Source organism: Sebastes umbrosus, chromosome 18, assembly GCF_015220745.1.
Source record: "Sebastes umbrosus isolate fSebUmb1 chromosome 18, fSebUmb1.pri, whole genome shotgun sequence".
In the NCBI taxonomy this organism is placed as follows: domain Eukaryota; kingdom Metazoa; phylum Chordata; class Actinopteri; order Perciformes; family Sebastidae; genus Sebastes; species Sebastes umbrosus.
The window spans coordinates 19306211-19325604 of NC_051286.1; the positions used below are offsets into that span (position 1 = coordinate 19306211).

General features: G+C 41.1%; 1 protein-coding gene across 3 annotated transcripts in view; it reads right to left on the reverse strand.

Moving 5' to 3' along the window:
- Positions 1-19394, reverse strand: part of LOC119476827 (1-phosphatidylinositol 4,5-bisphosphate phosphodiesterase beta-4-like) — an 81918-nt gene that overhangs the window by 42588 nt on the left and 19936 nt on the right. For all 3 annotated transcript variants that reach the window (XM_037750383.1, XM_037750380.1, XM_037750382.1), the window contains exon 3: positions 16958-17025. The gene's annotated coding sequence lies outside the window, so the exon portion shown is untranslated. The remainder of the gene's footprint in view (positions 1-16957; positions 17026-19394) is intronic.

The window sequence follows — 19394 nt, forward strand, 5'->3', positions numbered from 1 at the left end:
CCCTTGTCCAACCCCTGACAGTGAGATAATTACGATAGATAGGAGCCCCGTGAGGCACGTTGTTCCCAGCCTCCTCATCTAAAATGGCAGCTAGGGTAACACCCAGCGGTCCCACACCTCATAAACTAAAATTAGGCTACAGCTACATCAGTCAGCCAGTGGTGGAAGGGTTGACTAGGGACACACTCAAACGGACAACACGCACAGAGAGGCACATCTGACGTGGCTGGCACAATAAGCAAAGCTCTCCTTTAATGCATAATCCACAACAGGTATTAAGTAAAAGGCTCCAACATACAAAAAACAACACATTTTGCAGCTCTGTCTAACCAAGTGAAACCACAGAAAACAGGCCTTTTGTAGTCAGACCTGGTTTCATGCCTCACTTGATCTTACAGCACAAATTATCACCTGGTATTTTTGGGTTTTACCGCAATCATGCACTCATTTAAAATGTGTCCCCATTCTAACTAATCTGAGTCAAGGTTTTGTTTTTTGATATTCAGTTATGGGGATAATGAGGATCTCCAAAGTACTTCATCTCTGCATTATCTCAAAATGATCTAGATTCACAAGGAGGTTCACAGGAGTTTAATTCTCAAATAAACAAGATGATACTTTAGATTCTGAGAGACCTGAATTAAGATTCATGGACTACTAGACACAGACAGTACAACCAATATTACTATTACAGTAAAACTTCAGATAATACAATACAATAATAATTCAAGACCATATTCTGTTTATTATTTTAATCATACCTTGAATGTGGTCTTGACTATAATAGCCAGAATACTACACTATGTATGTGCAATACTGTAGTGAATTATACTCCGAGTCTTTTGGGCAAAGGGTTCCATTGAACCTTAATTCATAACAGCTAGAAGATGATTGGCCAATATAAAAGCCGAACTGAAAAAAAAACTACTGCATCAATGGCTCACAAAAAGTATTACAAGTATTTAAATTCCAATTAAACATCATTTTCCTGCAGTCTTCTCCTTCTGTAGCCTCTGAAGCAGGAAAAACATTGTTTATCTGGAACAGCTGGTCGGAGTTAGAGCGTAAGATAGATGTTAACTATATGATGGTTTCCATCATACAACTTGCCAGTGATTGTCCAGGTGCTGCTTGTCTGACCATGTATGGCCTGACTCGAAACAATCTTAAAGTTGCAGTCTCAGTGTTTGATCTAGGCTGGACCAGGAATTATTGGCTTTACTGTTGTGCATACGCAGCATATTGTGTATTTGTTATCTTTCAGGGTCAAAATTGTACAACTTGGCTGATCAACAACAGACAGTTAAATATAATACAACATAACAGGAGAAAAATCAAAGGCAAAGCAAATGATTTTAACAGTGTAGCACTGAACACAACTTGTTAGGTGTATTTTTTTCCACAGCAGTGTCCTCCCCACTTTGTCTTTGAGTTTTGCTGCACTATATCTCCTGGACCTCACACTTATTTTCTCATCGGACTGAGGGTATGAAAAAAGTATTTTCCCAGAACATCAAACTTTACTTGTAAGTGCGTCGCTAAAGGGCATTTTGAAATAAACAAACACATTCTGAAACATCCATGATTCAGACCAGAGGCTAGCATCTCTGTTGGTTTGCAAATCAAAACATTAACTCACAAACTTCCCTTCATACTACACCCAATGACACCCTTTAAGTCCACTATTTGTAGATGTTTTTACAAACATAGCCTTCTTTTTTCCGTCTGTGGCTGTCAAACAATGAAGTAAAAAAACATTATTATTCTATTATTTGTAACTGTATTGATTTGTGAGATCAGTCTCAGAAGAGATGAGGTTGAAGAGGAAGATCATTGTTTTCACCTCTGGTTCCAGAAATCTGCATTTCTATTTACTTTATGTTTGTTATGTTTTTGTCCTCTCTACGGGACAATAGTTTTTGGTTTACCAAATGCTGGGCCCAAGTGCTGTTTCCATGATATTAATGAGCAGGTGAAGCCAGGTGACAGGCATCATCTATAATTGCTATCAGATTGTAAATCTACTTCAGTAATAAAGAGGATATGTGGATTAAAAGAAAGGAGATGGGTTTAAAGGCCCTTTACAAAAGACATCTTCAGGTACTCTGGCTCATTAAACCTCTTTTCAGGTTCAAAGAGGGTGGACCTCTGCTACTTAAAATAAATTAAAAGGAGGAAGTTGTCCCACCCATAGATGTCAATCAAGAGCAGTGTGTACATAACCACACCATTCTGAGAAAATATCCAATCAACTAAAATAAGTGAAAACAGCGGAGTAACATTCTTCGTTTCAAAAATGCAGCTGTGGGCTAAACTGGACCTAATTACTCTTATTATTATTAAAACAAGCACAGGTTTGGCTTAACTGCGTTTAAACCAAGTGCCTGAGTCACCCAACGCACTAGGCGTGTCTGATGGCTTCCCAGCATGCACTGGGGCAATGGAATTACAATTGTTATCATCATTTTATCGGTGTTGCTTTGCCGTTACTGGTGTTATTGTGTTCTGCAATGTTTCCACTGTTGTTCACATTTCCACATTGTTGTCGTGAATTAGTGATGTACGAGTGACTGCGATTACATCAGAGTGATGATACGTGCATGATTACTGAGGTTGTCACCCTTGGTTGTGATTTGCTGACTGGAGGCAACATTAATAGTGAATTCAGTTCCACCAATGAACCAATGAATGAACCATTTTCTCAAACAACTAGACAGTGATCGTTCACTCACTGCTTAAATAATCTAATAATGCTACACTATTACTGATTACTCTACATCAAAACAAAATAATCATACATCAAACAAATAGGGCTGACCCTTTTTAACAGATCATAACCTTCTGGAAGACAAATAAAACCACACAACCTAAACAAACTTGTGGTGTCTTTGTATGTATAAAATGGTAAACTCAACGTTTACCTGAAACTCTGCACTCAAATGAATGATTTGACACAAAAACCTGTTATTGTAAACTGGGCTTATTTCTATATTTGAGCCTTTTCAAAGTGAGATTATAGATCAAAAACAGCATTCTGATTATCCCTAATGTTCAAGTGGCTTGGATTTCTTTTTTAGAGTGCAGTGGAACCTAAGCCTGACAAATGATAATCATAATTTTTCCATCCAAAACGTTGTTCTGATTCAATGTTCTTTGCTTCTCCTAATCTGATAGGCAGCAGGCACACTTCAAACAGGACTTTCTAATATTACTTTATATCTGTCCATCATTGAAACACAATATAGGGAATCAATTACATACTGACCTGATTATATTCATTTCACTTGCCGCAGAGTGTCAAGAGAATTATGTTTGTTTAAGCACCGACCAAGCTTTGTCTAAATACCCCGGACACAAAGGAACGGATCATATTTTTCAGCAACGTTGCACTGTAATACTGCTCTACGCCCATGCTGCTGGGTCAGTTTTAGAAAAAGAAAATAACAGGAGGAACAAAGTGTACGTATGCAAGTCAAACGTGCTGGGACATTAATGTCTGGTATGATAGCAGCGTGGTCCTTGATGTTTTATTGCACATGTACATACCATACAATCACATTACTGTCTCACTGCTGCGTCCGGGTCTCTAATCTACACTGTACATATGACAGAGTGTCATCATGTCCTCTTACCTGTTTGTCTAGGATATTTACCTTGTCTTGTGGCTACTAGAGTGTGAAAGTGAAGGCACGAAACATACAGCTCTAATCTTTCTACGCAACAGACGGCTCCAAACTACAGACCAATGATGACAACAGTAGAAGTGTAACAATACAGAGATTCAACTGAAAATACTAAAAGCATTTTGCTTTTTTCATTACACACTTCATTCCTGTATGCATGCCTGCTGGAAGGCATAGAGAGACAGACACAGTGTGGACCCCCTACGCCGTTTCTTAATGTGCCTCTCCTTCAATAACACCATCAATCTTCCTCTCTCACTATCAGGGTCAGAGCAACCCTTGAGGCTGAAGCCATCTTAGGACACACACATCTACGAACTCACCTACACTGACTCTCTGCTACACATCCACTAAGAACAATTTCCTTGACGCCTATCACAATTGTCAAAAAAGTCAAATATGTGAACCTTTATGCATTTGTTTAATAGCTCTGACAATCACCTTCTAAGAGAGTTAACACAAAACAGCAATCTGTCATCGTCTCTAAAGAACGGTGAAAAGGCACGACTTAAACCAATGCTCTCTATTAATCATTAAAATCCAGCGTCACATAATGACTAGCATGTTAATTAAGCTGTAGGATTTTGTTGTCAATCATGATCGCATATTTTTTACTGGACTAGTCATAGTAAATGCAACTCAATTTTAAATGTATCCTCTGCCTGCACACATTTTAATCAAAGAAAGCAAATAACAGAGACATTTAGACACACTGATAACTTGTCATGCACGATAGTGTATTATTATGTATTCTGTAAGATGTTTGTGAAGGCATCATATTCCTCTGGAGATCACATTTCAGCTCCTGACAGATAGCGCTAATCATTTCCCACGCATTACCTCGCTCTGCTAGCCTTGTCAGTCGACACAAACAGCTTGTTTACCTCAAAGCACAGAGCAAAACACCAACGCTTGCAAGGGTTAGAGGTCAAATCCCACTGGGGCCCACTCTTTTGAACAATGCTTCCGTGGCACTTGATAGGTCCTTAACAAATTGCATATTTATGTACAACAAGTTGCATCATAAATCTACTGGCAAAGGCTCATTAAAGTTGAATATTGAAAAGCGTGGGCATAGTGAAGGATAGGTACGACTCTCAGGTCATCTCTTTATCCACACTGCCAGCCAGAAAACTGACGTTACAATTCTGAAAATCTGAGAAGTCCCCAACATTTGATATGTAGCTGAAGGAGTTAGGAAGTATTTTACATATAGAGAAAATAAGATTCACTATGTCAAACAGAGAGGGGATTTTTCAGAGAATTTGGCAACCAGTTGTTAGCCTGATTGAAAAATTAGAATGAATGATTAATGGCCTGACAGGTTAACTGTGTCAAGTGTCAATACCTTGTAACTGATGTGAAAAACTGTGTAACTTTTCCTTCTTAGAGTTACCGCCAATGTCTTTTTTGTTGTTTTTTTCCTGTGCATTTGTTGTTTGTGTGTTCGTTTGCTGTAATTCTATAATTTCAAATCAATAAAAAAAAATGGCATCAATTGACAATTTCCATAATAATTATTTTTACCTTAGTATCTACAATTAACATTGTTTCTAAAACTTTACCTTCGTCATGACTCACTATCAAATTGAATTAAAATTATATTCATAATCCCCGTGCATCACATCATATTGCAATTAAAATTGCATCTTAAGTATTCAAAATTAAAACAGCACTTTGGCAGACAGTTTGGAAAGAAAGCTCTGACGCACATGGTTGCTCCCCACTCCTGTTGTTGTTGGATGTGGAGAGACGGAAGGAGACAGAGCACAAGGTTTGGAGAAAACATTGAAACGAGATTAAGACGGATGTGAACCTTTAATTACTTTAAGATTTTTCAATGAATGCCCAGTTTGTCTATAGATGTCGCACGTTAAGCAGGAGTTTTACCGGACCAGTCTAATGTGTGCAGAAACAACAGATGTCTGTGTGGTTATCTAGCCTGGTGGATACGGTGCACATTATTTAATAAGGGGAACCACAGAGCCACTGGTCAGAGCCGGTTTTCACCAAGATATGAAACACCTTGCCTTGCATTGCCTCATCCGCATGGAACGTCCATCCAGTGTTGCCAGATCAGATTGCCATTTTCCAGGCCAATCACAACTTCAAACCTGCCCAATTCAATAAAGACAAGCCCTAATCATAACCTTGCCAGGAACCCATGTAAAACTGTAAGCTGCATCAAATAACCAAAGATAAAATGTTAGATAACTACGCTGTCACAACCCACAAAGAGTGCAATGAGACAACCAAATACACAAATCCCCATGTCTGTCAATGATGATAACGTCAAGGTAAGTAGGTCCTCCCTTATCCCTAACGACCATTGAATACAACTCATGTCAATCAAATATTTCTCAAATTAAATGAGACAATAATATGAGTGAGTGGACAGAATGAAGTTTACAGAATTTTGCATCCGTGTTTTGGATAGGGATGCACCGATGCCGATACCAGTATCGGGTATTGGGTCCGATACTGTGCTCATGTACTCCTACTCGCAAAACAGCTCCAATACAACGGCAGCGATACCACATTATGGCAGCGTGCCTTAACCTCTCTTCACCATTGTTCGTGTCCTATTGCACACGCTCACGCTCCACTTCCCCGACGGTGCGGGCGAGACGGGCCGGTGGTGCGCCCAAGCCCGCGGGGCCGGGATCCCACCTCAGCTGGCGCGTGCCGGCCCTCACTTTCATTGCGCCACGGGGTTTTGCTTGCACCCTCTGACTCGCGTGTGCGTTAGACTTCTTGGTCCGTGTTTCAAGATGGGTTGGGTTGATTGCAGACATCGCCGGAGACCCCTGGCGCCCTTCACGTGGGCCGAGCCCGGCCAGGGGGCACGATGCGGTTGGGGCACACTAAGGACAGTCCGCCCCGGTGACACTTTAGCCAGGGCCCAGGAAGCACCTTCGCCCTGAGCCTTTCCAAGCCGACATAGAGCGGGTCGCGGCGCACCGCCTTGTGTGCGGGATTCCCCAGCCTGCCGTGTGTCGCTCACACACTCCAACTGGCTGTTAACGAGGGTCTTTTGGCACAGAGAAGTACTCGTATCGGTACTCGTATTGGTACTCGGTATCGGCGAGTACCCAAATGTAAGTACTTGTACTCGGTCTGAAAAAGGTGGTATCTTTGCATCCCTAGTTTTGGTCCATAAAATGACAGCTTGTTTGGTTTGCCGAATGTTGACAACAACAGCCCAACTTAATCAAAAGTAGCCCAATTGGGCGGAAACCAGCCCAATCTAGCAACACTGCATTCATCTCATTACACCTCCACACACTTGCACCATGTCCGCTATATGACAAATAATATACCAAAGCTCATTTAAAAGTCTGAAAAAATGCCAAAATATGATATTGCTGCTGTACTTGCACTAGTCCCTGCCGAGAAATCAGAGCCCCTAGAGTGTGCACGCACACCTGCAGGGTTTCAGCACTGAGTAGGATCGGCAGGGGGGTGAGGTTAGGATGAGAGCAAAGGGGAGGAGAGGCCAGAGGGAGCCAACTCCTACAGACAGCACACTACACTGAGAGGTCCATGTTTAGGAGACACTTCTGTAGCCATGTTGTACTGTACTGTACTGTGTATGTGGCCACCTGTCAGAACAATGGAGGTTGGACACAGTAACATTACACCTCTACAAGAGCCCTTTGAAATTTTCGCTAAAATATGTCAGAAAGGTCCTAGACCATATTTTTTTTTGTATTCAACTGCATTATAAAGTGTTCCTGTCATTGTGAAACTCATCTGCACATAAGATCAGAGCAAAATAAGTGGAACACCTTAGAATACACTGCAATCTAACACAAACTATCATTGCAAAATGTACCGTTTTGTAGAATCAACATCTTCCTTATGTGATTTAAAGAGAAATTGAATAAAAACTTCCCAAGTACTGCAGGGCTTCTGGGTTGCATTATATTGAACAGGTGTTCATGCTTTTGTGGCACGTTTCCAGTATTCACACTAAAAGGAAATGCAAGAGAGATTAAAAAACACCACCTCAGGTCAACTGGTTTAGTTAAACAGCCAATGTTATGACCGCCGGCAAGACGACCACCAACCAGGATACACAGAATAAAAAAAGGGACACACACACAATATCCGGGAAGCAAACTTCAACGGGTTGCCCTTCTGAGGAGACATTGATTCAAGATCGTAGACAGACTACAACACTCTGGTGGTGGCAGGTTTGTTCTATTGCATTACTGTGAATTAGATTAAACTCTGCCCTATCAGACAGAATCCAGTTAACAGAAGGGCTCATGTTTGAGCATACTTTACTGCACACATCAGTCACACACCGCTCAGGCTGTGAGACAGAGAGCAATACCATAAAACTGCTACTGTTTACACTGATAAAGGTAGTCTTTAATTCAATGAGAGCCCTTAGCAAGGAACACGTTGGTTTTATTACACCAAGAAGACCTCTGTTCTCTGAGCAAACAGCACATATGGCAGTGAAATCAATGTTACTATCGACTGCATTTGTTTTTCAAATTTCATTTAGTCATTACATAACAGGATGGTGTAAGAGGGGCCAGTGATCGCTAAGCAAACATGTACTTACCTGAACAAGGATGGAGATCCTGTGTGTGTGACCTGTGTAAGGTATCTGATTTCACTGACTTTCACACCTCCTCAACTCGACTGAAGCCTAATGAAGCATGCCAACTTGTGGGCTACGTATTACTCAGAGGTGGATAGTAATGTTACATGTAAATTGTACTTGTCAAAGTAGTTTTAATGCAGCATTCTGTTTAGCCTTACTTGAGTGGATTTTTAGAGAAAAATCATTACTTTTACTCCGTTAAATTTGGATGCATTCATCGTCCTGCTTTTATTTATTTATTTATGCATTCACGGCCATGCTAAGAGGCAGGTGGTCAGCTGGTACCAGGTCTGCTGATGCTCTGTTATCCTACCGCAGCCACACCTCCACATGACTCCGTTCAAAGTCGCATGGCTGAAGCTACAGCAGGAGTAACGTTAAGGCTTTCAAATAACGCTGGCGGCTAATATTTACAGACGAATTGACAGCGTGAATAGCAGCGGTCTCCGGTTGTGAACGCTGGTCTGAAGTCAGTACTTCAGAGAACCGTGTTGACACTGAGCTGACAGAGAGCTGTAACAGTGTCTACTGTATTAATGCTAATAACTCTAAAGTATATCATGCTTCAGAACTACTACTGCTACTGCTGCTGCTTTCTGTTGTAATGTAAATATTCAAGTTAACATTATGCGTGCGGTATGTATTTAACTAGTCCTGCTCATTAGTGTAGCCTGATAAAGAGAGATCGAAAAGTAGAGACCAGATTATGCACATGAAAAAAACAGACAAACTGCTTTTATTTCATGTGGACATGACTGATATGTTTCAACCACAGAAGTTCTTCCTCAGGTCAAAGTAAAGAAGTGAATACACATGTATTTATTAGGCAATTAATGATGAAACCTCACAGCATTATCTCATCCTAATTAGCCAAATGAGTCATCTGATATGAGACATTTTCAGATTTGGACCTGAAAGAATTTTTCCTCAACACTACCCACCTCTGGTGTTACTACGCAAAACCTAGCATGTGGGGAACAATTGCTGAACAATCTGATTGCAGAGAGCAGCATGACTGAGGAGAGAGCGAGTAGAGGAGTGAGTGGAAAAAGCTGAATCGTGAGACCAACCGCTAATCACTACTGAAATTTTGCTTGTTTCAATTGATCCACATTTTGGCTGCACTCTGCTTAGTGACTGTCGAGTGTCATCTGAGGTTTCTGTGGTGCCTCCAGCAGAGTGTGACTTTGTGTGCGTGCGTGTGGCTGGGTATGTCTATGGTTGTCTGTGTCTGGGTGTTTGTCTATGCCCACGTCTGTTTGTGTCCATGTGTTTGTTAACCCATGCGTATTTAAGTTTGTTTTCCTTAGCCCACTTAGCCATATTAGCCCAAAGAGTCACTAACAGGAGTCTAAATCACTATTATTAGCCTACAGGTTGATGAGAAGATTGCACATTTTAATCTCAACACTGTTGGACAAACAGGGCATTCGAAAACAAGAGGCAGCATTTTTTCTTACTTCAACAACTGGAAGAAATAGGACCCAGTGGCCTTCCTTTAGCTACAGGCTCCATACAGACTTCAACAAAAACACAAGTAGATTACACAGAAATCTATCACTGATGGCACTTTCTTGTGTTTATTGTAAACTAACCTGGGGACGAATTCTTCAAAATGAAGTGGTCTGCTGCATGAAAAGTTTGATTTTGTCTAATGACTTATGTTTCTTTCAAAAAACAACTATATAAATGTTATTGTGCAAAGCACATAACTTTGAGTTATACAACTGCTCCAGAGAAGCTGGCTAACAGCAGATTGTGTCAGAGTATGTGCCGGGTCCCAGGTGCAAATGTGTCTAACAGAGAGGAAATAACAAGTGAACACTGTGGCAAATCACACACAGTCCAAAACCTTATACAATGGATTATGGGGAAACTTGCAGGTAAGGAGTGTTGAGTGACCACAAAAATGGATTCCAGCTCAGCACCACTCTCCATATTCTTGTTCTTAAATTACAAAATGCTGAACATTAATCAATCCTGCTTCATGCATCTCAGAAACATTTCTAAAATAAAATCTTTTTTATCAACTCCTGACCTCAATAGAGTAGTCAACGCTCTCATCTGCTCCCGTTTAGACTACTGCAACGCCCTTTATTCCGGTCTCTGCCAAACTTCAATACATCGCCTGCAACTAGTCCAAAACGCAGCTGCTAGACTGATCACGGGTACGAGGAGATTTGAGCACATCACTCCGGTTTTAGCTGCACTTCACTGGTTGCTTGTCAAATTTAGAATTGATTTTAAGATTTTATTATTAACTTTTAAAGCTCTGCATGGTTTGGAACCAAGCTACATCACTGAGCTCCTTACACCCTATGTGCCACCGCGTAACCTGAGGTCCGCTGACTTGGCTCTACTGGCTGTACCATGCAGGTCTAGGCTGGTGACTAAGGGTGACGGGGTCTTTGCCATCAATGCCCCTAGACTGTGGAACAGCATGCCTCAGGACCTCAGGTTAGCCAGCTCTACTACCAATTTTAAATCTCTTTTAAAAAAACATTTTTATAAAAAGGCTTTTTTAACTCCGTAAGGCAACAGCTTGGTGCACCTTTTAACCACACCTTATATTGTCCTCTTTTGGCTTATGTGTAGTAACTTATTGTTTTGATACCACTGGTTACAGGTTTTAGTTTTCTCATTGTTTGGTCTTTGTTTTGTTCTTTTATTGTTGTTATTATTTTGTCTGTATTTCATTGTATCTGTGCAAGCACTTTGAAACTATGTTTGGAAAGGTGCTATACAAATAAAGATTATTATTATTATTATTATAATCATGGTAGTTTCACCAGTCATAACTACTTACTGAGAGAAAAATTGAATTGCGGCCCTTTAAAGTGTGTGTAATATTTTCACATCAGATTCTCAAGAAAACAAATCTTGAAAGAGTCCTACTTCTCTCCTCCCCAATATGTCTAAAAGTTGTATTTAAAACTTTTACATTCCACAGTCTATAAGCAAGTTTCTGATCACACATTGATTGCAAATTAATCACACATTTATTATCTGTTCAAAATGTACCTTAAAAGGGAGATTTATCAAGTATTTAATACCTTTTTCAACATGGGAGTGGGCAAATATGCTTGTTTTATGCAAATGTATGTATATATTTATTATTGGAAATCAATTAACAACACAAAGCCATGATAAATATTATCCTCCAGAAACCCTCACAGGTACTGCATTTAGCATAACAAATATGCTCAAATCATAACATGGCAAACTCAAGCCAAACAGGCAACAACAGCTGTCAGTGTGTCAGTGTGCTGACTTGACTATGAGTTGACTTGAAATTAATTTAATTTAACACATTTATATCACGTTAACCTTGACAGCCCTAATATGTAGTAATTGATAATAGATAAAGATAAGAAAAAAAAACATTCTAATGTCAGTTGGCTGATGTAAGCTTTTTTGGGGGTTGAATGTACAAAAATCTGTAATCACTATTTGTTTCTCTGGGACTGCGGATGAGGAAGTAATATGCTGTTGAAGGGAAGAATGTCTTTTTCCAAGCCAAATGACCCTCTTCTACCCTCTTCTTTGCCTTTTATAGTTGAGGATCACCCTGCTCACTCTCGTTCCTCGGTCCCGGGTTACATAATTAAATTGAGCCTGGGATACTGGAAACTGGCTGTGTTTCACTCACACACGCCGACTACAGTGCCCAGCTGTGGTCAGAGAGAAATTATGTGCACACAAATGTCATACATACCATGTGCACGGGCGTCAATAAAAATAAGACTTTCCCACATTCAAATACAGCAGTGGGATCTCCCACACTTTCAAACTCAAAACCTTTCAGGTCAGTTAGTTTCCATGGTTCATTCCTACTGAACAGCAGATGAAGATGTAAATTAGTTCATAAAATACACCCATACTGGGACACGCACATCCACAAGCTCAAAGAGTTCTATATATAGTCATCTACGTCCACCCTCTGCCAAATTGAGTTACACAAAGAATTTAACACATGGTCTAATGGACCGAGCATCCACCTAATAAATGATGGCCTACAGCCTCTGCCAAATGTTGGATATTAGTGTGCATGTCAGAGGGAGTCTGCTGACCTGAGGGCCAATGACTCTCCTCACTGAGGGAATACTGAGGGCCCTCAGCGGGAACGCAAAGGAAGGAGGTGAGAGAGGGGGTAAGGGCTGTCCCCGGGTTATCGGCAATCTTAATCAGAGGTATTTGGAGCACTGCACGTTTGAGTGTGTGTGTTTGTGTGTGTGTGTGTGTGTGTGTGTGTGTGTTTGTGTGAGTGTGTGTGTGTGTGTGTGTGTGTGTGTGTGTGTTTGTGTGTCTGTTTAAAAAGGCACTTAGTCAGGGAGTTCCCTGAATTTAATGAGGTAGAGGGGCCAGGCTGACGCATTAGCACACTAAACCCAACCCTGTGACCGGGACACAGCTCTCTGGTTCAGAAGAATCTGTATCACAACTACTTTTTTTTGCAAGTATAAGGGGTGCTCAAGGAATAACTAAGTTATTGGGGAAAGACAAATTACAGAGAGCGGAACAAACTAACATTTTAGGGCAGATAAACTGTATCAGCGATGCAGAGCTGGGGGAATCTCTATTATGTACGGGGGAAAAGGAGTCTAAAATATAACTACAAATCCTCAGTCTTTGCACAGTGATGAATATGAGTAACTGAAGCCACCAAATGGAATATGGAAAAGACCATTCTTCACGAGTTGATGCTGAGGAGATGGTATCCGTGTCTGGTTAATAATAGAGACATTCCACCGGAACACTGGTATTAGAAAGACTTAAGTCTAGACAGTTGATTTTAAAAAGTGTTTGGACATACCATGGGTAGGAAATATATTGTTTTTTTAAAAATAGCACAGATATGAGTGATGTAGATGTGACTGAGGAGTGAGCCAGTGAGCAGCCTGTGTAAATGGCAGTACAATTTTTGTTCTGACAGACTGAAGACTGCAAAATGAATCTTCTGAAGTAGCACTTTCTTTTCTTTAACTTCTATTTCGATCCTAGCTCTTGCTCAGGAAGTAACATGTTTTGTCTGAACACAAGCCTTAGGTTATTTTCCGAAATTAGATATACAATTTCCTCTACTTAATAGTTTATATTTACACTGCATACTTTTCCTGTTCATATTGAAGAAGGCTATTTGACACCCATTTGATAATATTCCTGGAGGCATGTGAGGACACAGCGAGTATCGGACTCGAGGCTTAGTCTAATCTTGGCATAAATGGATTGATGTTTCTCTTGGAGGTGATGAAGGTAGGTGCAGGGCAACCTGCAAAGAGCCTGTTAATTTGGGCATGGACGTTAGGTAACTGGCCTTTGCAGAGCGATGCCTGCAGAGTGAAAATACCAACTTTTCCCTAAATTACTATGTTACATCACAGACCGCACTGCGCTGTGTGGCACTGTGCTGTGTGTGTGTGACAGTCTCATTTAGACCAGATTAGGGGGTCAAAGGTTTGGTTCGCCCAGCTACACATACCCTGCCGAAGGCTCTTCGGGGGCCAGGTTTGCCCAAACATGGTCAGAAATACTGAACATATACACACACACACAACATATTCTGGTTGACCTATGTGAAGTGTTTGAGAAGCCTCTGAGTTTCATTTAAAAAAGGACTCAATTTTCCTCAGATAAACTCCACTTGGAGTTTACGGTTTGTGCTGGCTACTGCAAAATGACACCGCGGGGTACCTCACACAGTATAATGGGATTCAAATTAATGGATACATCTCCAAGTTGGAAGAAAATTGTCACATGAAATTCTACCCAAAGATCCCTTCCACACATTTTTCTTCCTGCTGCCCATCTCAGAGGAGGACACGGGGACTGAGGGATAACCCAGCAAAAGGAAGATGGAAGACAAAAAATGAGTAATAAATAGAAGCTTGAGAGTTTGAGACAAGGGGAACCGGGCAGCAGGAGGACAGTGGGAGGGAGGAGGGGGTGCTCAAAAATATGGGATTTCTCCCTTTGCCCAAATAAGTACCTATAAAAAGAGCATTTGTGCCCAGCTGAGCTGCCGATAAGGCAGCCAGGGGAAAGGAGCTGTGGAAATAGAACATGTCCATATAGAGAGGGGAGCTGTGAGGAGAGGGAGCAGGAAGGGAGCATGAAGGGAGCAGGAAGGGGGCAAAGGTTAAATGCTTCCCCAGAATGTGTGCTTTCCACTGGCGTAAGAGTCCCCGAGTCCCTGCTGATTGACACAGCTTGAGGGCCTACTGTGAGCATGATTGAGCATGGGCGGCTGAACTATTGCCCAAGAAATTACTACCTTTTAGAAATCGCTTCCACATTCAAGTGCCATGTTTACAAATGTTTGAAAACACTAAATGATGACAGACTGGAGATTTTTTCATCAGGCTTTACAACTTCAGTCCGTGGTGGTTTTGACTACAAGACTGAGAAGAGAGAAGACCGAGACAGAAAGAGGAAAACCTGTCTTGACAAACACCCCACAGATGTTGCTCCTCTCTGACACCACTGGTCTCCATAGCAACCCTGCTGGCCAGTAATAGCCTCCAGCTCGCCTGGCTGCAGCGGGCGTCATAAAGACGCACACACACATGGACCATACACACGCAAACCGGCAAATTTCAGCCTCTGAATGGTGTGTATTTATAGGAGACAGAGGGACTCACTAGCCCACCCAGCCCAACAACCACCCCCTTAGGCATTACCAGAGAACACACATATCTAAACAGAGACCATCTACACCCATCATTAACAGCCCTGGCCACACACACACACACACACAGCCATAAAAACAGATCCACCAAGTCCCTTGATTCTAGTAAACAAGCCCTGTAATTGGCGATAACAGATAGCTGGGACTTCTACATTAGAGTTGGCTTGTGTTATTGCTTTCCTGGGTACGTGCAAAAAGGATTTGTTGATTAGTCTGCTTAATATTAAGATACACTCAATTTAACATGGAGAAACTGCTAATGGTTTTCTCTACATTTCGCGAGGCACCATCATGAAAACAGAAGATGGCTTCCTGAAACCAATGCTAATGGGTTCCCACATTCAAATTCTGCACAACATAGTTTTCATTCAGAACTGAAGCCTGTTGACAACAGGTGTCCTTGGCTACTAGGACACATCCTGTTAGAGTAAGCATACATGAATACAAAGATATTATTTCTTCAAAAAAATCTTATCCTGCCTCAGAGGAAGACAGAAGACTCCACTTTAACTACTGTATCCTATACTTATAGCTGAGTGTGTCAAGTGTCCCCACATAACACCTAGACATGCTCCATTCTCATTACCTTTTCTTTCATGCACTTTGTTTTAAACCATTTTAAATAGCAAAACATATAAAATTTCAACTGAACCGAATTGACATGCAACATATGTGGGGTTGCCAACTGTCTGTTGTTTAGCAATACTGTATAACAAGGTGTGTCTGAAAATGTCTATTTGGAGGATGGTTTGATCTGTCAAGCTGCTCTGTGATCATTCAGAGAGGCATCCAAACCTAACCCAGATTTTTGAAGGTAGTGTTAGAGGCACTTTTTTCACCCCATCAAGAGAAAACAGTGAATTCTGTTGAAATTCTAGGCCTTAATCTACCATATTGATTATCTTAACTTGCTGGACTATTCCTACACTGTCCAAATCAGGGATGCCCAAAGTGGGGCCCGTTTACCGAAGTTGGCCCACGATCAGGTTTGATTTGGCCCAGCCAGATGTTAGTAAAATTGTTTTTTAATTAAAAGGCCCACGGGATCGCCGACTTTACTGTCTTTCAGAGGGTGTAGCAGGCTCGGTTTTAGAGTTAGAGTGAATATACTGGTATCATATGAAACGAGACAAACTAAGGAATCCATTGGTAACCAAGTCATGCTAGCTTGGAGGAGACTAAATAACGCTCCAAAGATACATTACATTTTGGTAAGGAAAAACTGGCATGGCGATTTTCAAAAGGGGTCCCTTGACCTCTGACCCCAAGATATGTGAATGAAAATGGGTTTTATGGGTATCCACCAGTCTCCCCTTTACAGTCATGCCCACTTTATGATAATCACATGCAGTTTGGGACTAAAACATGCAGTTTCTTCAATACAGTGTTATTTTTTGCCTATTTTAAAAATGGTGTATTTGAATATTTCTGCATGCTGGAGCCCCAAACAGTCCTGGAAATGAATAAATTGAGTGTGACTGGAAATGAGCCCAATTGTATTCAGCAGGTGGGTTTTACCGGGTTGACTATTTAAAAGCTAAATTAATATTCAATAAGGGGAACTTGGGATTGTAGTACCATTTTGCATTTTAACAATACAATAGGTGTTTACTTTTGGCCCATGGCCCACCATCGAGTTCCAGTTTTGGCCTTCCAAGGAAAAAGTTTGGGCACCCCTGGTCTAGATCATTCATCCATCTAAAACAACAACAACAACACACTAATACTCATTATACTCATCAGCGCCGCTGTATGTAAACTGTATGCCCATTAATGTGCTATAAACCCTGTCGACTTCACACAATGCCTTTCCCTATACATCAACAGGAAATGACGCTCTGTTTCATACTGTAAAGGTGACAGCAATTTGCAGTTCAAGGCAGGCAGTGAACAGATGATTACGTAAAAGGATTGAAAAACACTGAAAGCCTCTAAACTGTATATGTGGGAGGTGAATCTGAGTGTACTTACCGGGTGACGGACAGAGGGACAGAAAAATTGAGGGGAGGGGAAACACTGGAGGACAGCACTGGACCACTCTAGAGAGAGATTAATTGAAGGAAAAGGAGAGAGAGGAAGGAAAGTGAGGGACAAAAAAAAGGACAAAAAATAAATTAGTGAAGTGTAATTTGCAGAAATCCACTGAACTTCATTATTCAGCTTCATCTTGTACACATACAGTAATATTAGATGCTTGTATTGCCTTTAGGGGAGACACTGACACACAAACACGTCTCTGCACAAGCATACGCACACTGGGGTGTAATCACTCGCCTCCCCCCTCGTGCTCCTCATCCTATTTGGCTTGTGCAGAATTTTAATCATTCCTCTGGCTGCTGCTTAATAAACTTTTAATAGGGAGCTGCTTCCCTTAAGAAAGGCTGCCTCCGTCAGAGAGAGTGGTGGAAATGAGCTGGCAAATTAGACAAACGGCACCACCTCCGCATCTGTTCTGCTGTAGCTTCTGAGCGGTAGGTATGTCACGTAGACTGAAGAGAGGGTACTAAAAGCTTCAAATGTAAATGTGAAGTACAGATCGGGTCAAAAGGACAGACAGAGAGACGGAGCGAGACAGGAACAAAGCAGCTATAGATGGAAAGGAGGATAATCCTCCACTTGGCAAGCCATCTTATCATTATGTCTGCACCGAGGACGAGACAAATTCCTTAACATTTCCTGTACTTAGCGGCGACTGTGATTTCTGCTTGTGTCTCTTGTCACCTCATCGCCACAGTTCCATCTTGCTTTGCCCGGCGCAGGACAGGAACTGTGGCGGTAATGGTTTCTTTATGCAGTCACTTTGCAAGATACTTTGGTCAGATAAGCGTAGAGACGGCAGGATAGATTTCAACTGCTAAGTGAGGGAAAATTGCTGTTCTGCAGATTGTATTTACATCTGGGATTATCAATGTTGATTTTTGTAAGCTTAGTATGAAAAAGTGTTTCCTGTGACTGGCCCCTTTGTTCCACTTTGCAGAAGGCTTATCATACAGTACATCTTCTGAAGAGGATGAAACAACAATGGTCTACATGAACCTATATCATTCATTTTATATATGGACTACAATATTGTAACATTTACCAAATATTTTATATTCTAATTTCATATCATTTCCATTTTTCTGTTTTCTTCTGTTGTTTTTTAAGGGCATTTTGGAAACCCAACCACATTTTTAATGCATTTTGCATCAAATAATGCTATCCAACAATGCATTCTAACAATGTTATCCAGGAAACACTTGCCACTCTGTTATTTCCATTGTTTGGTAATTTACACAAGCTCTCTTTCTATTACTTCCTGTATAGCCATTTCCTGGAGGATGTGTCTTTCCCAGAGGAACCATGTTTATAACCCTCTGAATCCCACATACACCCATAATAAAGAAGCTTTCAAAGTGATGTCCTTTTGCTAAATGTGGACCAATGTACCAAACAAATATATTATTGAGACTAAGTACTGCAAGGAAATTCTGACAATATAAAAGGAGGCATTCTTAATTATTACTCAGACTACACATATCTCGTTAAGATTAATGTCAGCTACTACTCACAATAATCTAATAATATGAATGAATGTATATTGTTTCCGTTACCTTAAATGACATATTTTTAGAAGTAAAAAGCACATGTAGTAGGAACCACTTCTGTCTCTCTGGGAGAAAGCAATTGGTCCAATGGGCACTTGTTATGCTCTCTTTGAGTGCTTGAATAGGTGGAGTGTGTAATCATTTAACAATGGTGTGAATTGAACAAACCGTGCCTCTCAGTCACCGTGAATCATTAATATGAAGGGCAGCAAGACGCCTCATCAAGGTGTGTACAAGGAATAGTCGGGCACTGAGCTGCATACAGACACATTTAAAAGGACCACAAGGGTTTGGAGTATAATATATTGTTCTGGATAACAGACTTTCACAGAAAATAATTTACTTCGTGAGGGAATTAAACACAGAACAAAATCAATTTGTAATCAGGAACTGATTTAAGGTGTCAATATTTCTGCAACAGGTAATCTTCTATTGATCCAGTCAATATTGACCCTGCTCCATCCATCTCGTCTTCTATCCATCTATCTTCCTCTCTCTTCCTCTCCATGTGGATGGGCCGCTCCCACAGTGGCAGCTTATGTGGATCAAATATTCTATATGTCAAGTGGCCTCAACGGGCCGAGAGTTGTTCACAGGCCTCTTCAGTCATGGGAGAGGATCAGAGGGTGCGCTCCGCACCAAAAAAGGGAAGCCGTGTCACATATACAGACAGAGACCGATATTTATGTTCTGCTGAGTGTTTTTGGTGAGAAGACGACAGTAGGATCCAAAAAGAGACACAGATAGACAGCTACAATAAATAGAGAACAGATTTATAGTAGGGCTGTCAAAGTTAACGCAATAATATCGCGTTAACGCCA